Raw genomic sequence first — 6,000 nt, forward strand, 5'->3', positions numbered from 1 at the left:
ATACAGTCAAACCACAAGTAGGATTCCCCCAGGAGACCTGAGAGAGCTGCCCCAGACCCTAGAAAGAGAACCCCACCTCCCAACCCTGCCACCTTCTCTTCCTCACCCCCAGAGGGGCAGAATCTGCAGGGGCTCCCCTCACAGATGAAGTTTCCTTCAAGAGGCAGAGAATACGCATTTTCCTCAATGATCCCATCAGAAAAACTGGAAGTTGGAGACTCAGCCCTCCTCCCATGGAGAATATCCCACAGGTCTGACTGACCCTGCCCAACCTGATCCCATCTGTTTGGTGCTGATTGGAGAGTCAGCAATTCTGGAGACCAGGCCAAGTCCAGCAGAGGAGGGCCTGACCTCCCCTCACTGTAATTATCTGTCTCATAAAAAACAGGCATTGAACTTCATAAAACCAATTAAGACTGCAGGGCCAGGGCATAGGAGCAAGCAGGAGTCCAGCAGCTCTGGAGACCGTGGGAGCCAACGCCAAGGACAGAGCAATACCTGACAGCTCCCTCCTCCAAGGCCCAACCGCAGAGACACCCCACCACCACCACCACCACCAACAAAAGCTACTGCAGATGCAAGAGAAGAGACTGAGATCAGACCCAGGGAAGGACTGGCTGGCTTATAGGAGCAGTGAGCACTGGAGTGTGACCAGCAGCCCAACAGAATCTGGTCTCACCCCCCACAGCTCTCTCTGTTGCCAGAAAACCTCAAGAGCTTCCCATCAAGTTACCAAGGCAACCACAACCCTGCAAGCTTCACAGTGATATTGGAGAGAGCAGAGACCGACAGGAGCCCCAGACAGGATGCCAGGGTGGGGATACACAACCAAGGGTAAAAGGGAGGCAGAGGTCTGGGGCCAGACCAAGTAGCAACCCCTCCCTGTTCAGTCAAGGCTCTATTTTCCTGCAAACTGTAAGCTTGTTTCACATGCCCAGTCCCATGTGGGTGTAAAGACAGCAACAAATCTTCCTTCCCTGTCAGGTAGAGTGGGGTTGGTGCAGGGGAGGGCTCCTCTACAGCCTCCCAGCATGGCAGACATTCAGCTCCTTGTTCAGCCTGTCGGCCAAGGGTGCTCTTGCTTTTAAAGGGCAGCAGGATTTTCTTCTACCTGCTCTCCATGATGGCTCCCTCAGAGGTTGTGATGCTAAGGGATCAGGAACACCGGCTGTGGTGAAATCAGACAGAAGTGGACTTGGCTTGTGGCTTGGTCGTTTTCTAAGACTCCATGAGCTTGGGGAAGCTACTTCTCTCTCTGTATCAGTTTTCTTAGCTGAAAATGGGGATAATATGATAAATTCCCAGCATTTAATAATACCACACATATAAAATGTGTTTGCACAGGGCTTCAGTATTTTTTAAAATTTTATCATCATCATTTCCATTTTGATTTTTATTATCACTAAGTGTGTATCACCACTTATTCTCTATAAGATAGAAATCACAAGATGGGCACAGTGGCACAGGCCTCTAGGCCCAGATGTTCAGGAGCCTGCAGAAGGAGGATTTCAAGTTCAAGGTCAGCCTATGCAGTGAGACCCTGTGTCAAGATCAAAAATCAAAAGAGCTGAGGACGTAGCTCAGCTAAGCTACAACCCGGAGTGGTTCAAATCTTAGTACAAAGAAAATGTACAAAAAAAAATCACAATTAGATCTAATTCAAAGTGGTTTGCAGTTGTCATGACAGAAAACTTGTAAAATGCTTAGACCAACACTTAGCTGTCTGAAATGCTCAATGAATGGAAACCATCTCTGTATTTCATTCCTCTCTGCCCCTATCCTCAGGTCTTAAGATTATGTACTGGGGAGCCATCACAAATTTGACCCAAACTCCCAGCTTCCTAAGTGGCTTCTGGGGCTGGAACTATAGCTTAGTGGTAGAGCATGTGCATAGCATGCATTTAATTCCAGCACACACACACACACACACACACACACGTGAGAGAGAGAGAGAGAGAGAGAGAGAGAGAGAGAGAGAGAGAGAGAGAGGAGTGAGACTTCTGAGGCTTAAGGGGTAGTCAGTGCAGTGCAGCATCAGTGAACTTCCACCTCACTTCCAGACCAGGAATGAACTTCTCTGTCTTCCCTCACTTCCTTTTCAGGACCCTCAAGTTCTTAAGCAGGTTGATGTCCAGCTAATGCTAAGCAGCCTGGAGAAAAGGGGTAAGTGGCTATTTAGAATGGAAAAAGGTTTTGTCACTATACAGAGGGTCAGACTAGGGGAGGGGACACAAGGGAATGGATAAGGTCTAGCACCTCTGAAGTATGCATAAGGTCCTTGTCTTTTGTGGATTCGGTTGAGGCCCCATTTCAGACATGGCTGATCAAGAGAGACTGCTCTCAAATCCTTACTTTCTCCCTGAAAACAGGAACCCTCCTCTAGTTCCAGTCACACTTTAGACATTTGAGACCAATTTTGGGCTTTGGAACTAATGCTGTCTCCCTCATCCTTGGCCCTTTCCACGGCTCTGTATCTCACTAGTCCAATTGCACAAGTAGGTGTCCCAGGATTTGCTGTGTGCGCCATACACTACAGTGTGGACTAAAACTTCAGCTGGAAGAACATGGATGAAACTTCAGGGAAAATGTTCTGGTTGAAAGAGCTGAGAGACACGAGGGAAATGCTACAGGCGTATAGGCCTATGGAATTTGTTTCTCTTCAGGTTTGCCTCCAAATGAGCACTCATTCTTCCTCCCTCCTGCCTGAGAGAGCTTAAGAATCAATGCCTCAGTGTTGTTGGGACCCTAGGGCTTTTGAGGAGGGTGGGCAACCCCACTCCAACCCCATTCAACCCTGTGACCCTGTGGGGTGAGGTAAATTCCTGAAGGCCTGGGAGTTCCTGCAAAGCCAGACTCGGGAGTATGGGTGACTGGTGACTGGGTTTGGATGGAAGGGATCAGATTTGAGGATGACTTCCCTTGAACAAATTCACAGGCTCAGTCCTGTGCACTCAACTCTGTGAGCAACAAAGCCTTTTCTGTGGCCCAGAGGTTCCTTTTCCACACCAGTCACCATAGAAGGGGAATTTGGAGGTACTAAAAGTCAAAAGGCCAGTCTTCTTCTGTTGCTATGTAACCTGACAGAAGCTTCTTATCCTTTATACACTCATAAATAAATGCGCATACAGACCCTGTTACTGGAAAAGAGGCATTCTGAGGGTCAAGTGGCTTTGAGGAGTGATGGGGTAAATGGTGAGGAAGCTGAGGAAGACAACTGGAAAGAAAACAGGAGAGGGCCTTGGGAAGCCTTCCCCTTCTGGGCTTTCCTTCACTGAAAGCTGCTGCCCAGAAAGCCCCAGCCGACAGGAGTGGTAGCACACATCTGTAATTCCAGTTACTTGGGAGGCTGAGGGAGGAGAATCACAAGTTTGAGGTCAGCCTAGACAACTTAGAGAGACCCTGTTTCAAAATAAAAATAAAAAGGGTTGAGGGTGTTGCTCAGTGGTAGAGCACCCCTGGATTCAATCTCTAATTCCCCAATACTAAAGAAAAGAAAAGGAAGGGAGGGGAGGGAAGGGGAGGGAAAAAAATCCCCAGCTGTGTGGGCTCCAGCTCAGAAAAGTGCCACCCTTATGGACCTTCTCAGCATGCCCTGCCTCAGCCCATCACCACCGGACTCTCAGATAAATCCAAACAAGATCACAGAGGCCTGTGTTGGGTCTGGGAGAGAAAAAGTCATTCCCTACCCACCAAGAATATAGTGGTTCAGAAGGAGAATCTAGTGGGCAGGACATGGGTAATCACCACATAGATTAATATGAAATTCTGAAGAAAATTGAGATAGGATCAGCTGCTAGGGACTGGCAAAGGGTCAGGAGTTACACTGTCAACAAGTAGGACAAAGCCAGACTTGGCCATGCCTCATACATGGAAACTTGCCCCAAAGCTGATCTCCCAGAGGTAGATGTCAGGTTCCAGTCCAAGGAGTAGCCAGACAAGTTAGAAAAGCCAGTTTTCTCTCAAGTGTCTGTCTCTGCATGCCAGTTTTTTGCATCTTTTCCCCTCCCCAACCCCCACCTCTGCATGCCACCCCCACCCTGCCCCCACTGACCCTGCCCAGACTGGGAACTCAGGGAAGCTCTCTCACTAAGCTACATCCCTATCCCTTTTAATTTTATTTCAAGACAGGGTCTTGCCAAGTTGCAGAGGCTGACCTTGATCTTGAAATCCTCCTGCCTCAGTTTCCCAGTTATTTGAGTTACAGGTGCACCATGGCACCCAGCTCTAGTCCAGTTCTTCAGTGGTCTATCCTGCTTACCTTCACATTGATATATGTACAGACAAAATTTCTTACTTTCTCTGCTTCAGGGTAAAAACAGGCCAAAATCCTCTCCTGGGGTGACCGAGGAGCGCCCCCTGCTGACTGACTTGATTGAAGCCAGTTGGGGGTGGGGAAGGAAGGACTGTTGGAGTAGGTTCTAGTTGTAGTGCTACTTCTGCATGAGGCCCCACCAGAAAGGACCAGGCTTTGGGCTGCCCCTCTATATACTGTCAGATTCTGAATCTGAGCTAGACTTCCCCAGGGCAGACAGGGATAAGGAAGAGAAATATGGAGAGTACAGTGGACATGAGAGGAAGATGCCTAGATTGTCACACCTCAGGCCCCGCAGCCTGGTCTCTGGGCACAGGCCCAGATCTCTGAGGAGGGCTGTCCAACTAGTAGATGTCTCCAACTTCAGAAGAAATACCATAGTCTATTTGGCAAAACTGTGTCTTCTTCTAGGCCTAAGAAAGTAGAAGCTGAGACACTTAGTGATGATCTCAGAACTATGAATATGTGGTTGGGCAACTGCATAGGGTAGCACAGGAGAGGAGACCCTGCTTCTCCCCAGCAACTCCCTCAGGAGCCAGTGGGACACATCCACAGTTACACTGGTAGATAATATTTATTTGCAAAAAGACCTCCAGTGTCCTTGTCTGTAAGCCCAGGAAAGATCGTAGATTCCTAAGGTCTTTAGTTTTTACGTTCTTTGAGTTTATGGGATTCCACATTCCACCCCTGGGGTTGCCTGCCTTCTCTTCAGGACCTACTCTCTTCCAATCCTTGTTCTTTCATCAATCTGATCTTTTTTTTTTTTTTTTTTTTTTTTTTTAAAGGGGTGTGTTGAGGACTTAACCCAGGAGTGCTTTACCACAGAGCTACATCCCCCAGGCCTTTTTAATTTTTGTTTTAAAGCAGGGTCTCATTAAGTTGCTTAAGTCCTTGCTAAATCGCCGAGGCTGGCCTTGAACTTGTGATCCTTCTGTCTCAGCCTCCCAAGTCCCTGGGATTACAGGCATGTGCTACCATGCCCAATATCAATCTGATTTCAATCCATCTTGCTGCATCTTAAATAATGGCAGCTAGAGGGGAGGGTCTTCTAACAAACTCCATTTCCAAGATCAGAGAAAGAGAGAGGGAGGGAGGAAGAGGGAAAAATAGAGGATGCTGAGAAACTATGATAGGAGAAAGAAGAAGCAAGAATGAGGTTTGGAGCCGGCATGGTGGCGAAACCTATAATCCCAGCAACTCAGGAAACTGAGGCAGCAGGACTACAAGTTTGTGGTCAACCTCAGCAACTTAGCAAGACTCCATCTCAAATTGAAAATAAAAACGTCTGAGATGTAGCTCAGTGGTAGAATACCCCTCAGTTCAATCTCCAGTACTGCCAAAAAGAGATGGGAAGGGAGGGGTTTCAAGAGATAAAGACCTAAGTAAAAATCTGAGAGAAAGCCTCTGACTGGCTGGAGAGGAGGGGAACAGGCTTCAGCATTGTTGCTGGTCATTCTCTCCCTTAGCAGTTTTTAGTTGTATGGACACACACACACACACACACACACACACACACACACACACCCCACATACTTAGACTGTGGAGAAGGCCTGGCATGTGTGAGATTGAAGGGGGCAGCTGTCCTCTCTTACCTCAATGAGTTCCACACCCATATGCAAAATCATTGTCTTCTTGTGACACCTCCCCTAACCCTGCCTCCAAACCTTCTAATACTAGGTCTTTGTGT

This window comes from Sciurus vulgaris (genome assembly GCF_902686455.1).
Source record: "Sciurus vulgaris genome assembly, chromosome: 6".
Taxonomy (NCBI): Eukaryota; Metazoa; Chordata; class Mammalia; order Rodentia; family Sciuridae; genus Sciurus; species Sciurus vulgaris.